A 548-nucleotide genomic window follows, 5' to 3' on the forward strand; every position below is an offset into this window, starting at 1 on the left:
TTGCGTTTCCCTCCTGAGCGGAGCTAAAAATGCAGCTCTTACAAGTGTGCTCACCACCTAATCAGGCATATCGCGTGCGATCTCGATTCCTTGTCGCCCGTCAGGGCAACAGGGAATTGGTGGACTTTGTTCAAGAGATGCGCACTCTCATTACCAGGATGGCAGCAGATACCCTTTCGGGGGCGGTCTCAGTGACCCTCTATATGGAAGGCCTCCGCACTAGCGTGGCCAGAATGAAAGTCTTCCGTGTGCATTCGTCTTCATTTGAAGAGGTGGTAAATCTGGCATTGAATGCCGAATTCAATTTCAAGTCGGCACGACTTGGTTGGAATGCACACTCCAACAGCTCGTCGAGCGAGTCTGTGCCCATTGATCTCAGCTATGCTGAGGACGAGGGAGCAGAGCTCCGAGCTACCGGGCAGCACACAAATATACGACGGTGTTATGTCTGTGAAGACACCCGTCACCTTCGAAACGGTTGCCCCCTGCACAAGGCGCGTCAAGGTTCTTCGAACCATCGCCCCAATGCCTACCAGTCTGGTTCGTCG

This window comes from Plasmopara halstedii (genome assembly GCF_900000015.1).
Source record: "Plasmopara halstedii genome assembly, contig: Scaffold_42, whole genome shotgun sequence".
In the NCBI taxonomy this organism is placed as follows: domain Eukaryota; phylum Oomycota; class Peronosporomycetes; order Peronosporales; family Peronosporaceae; genus Plasmopara; species Plasmopara halstedii.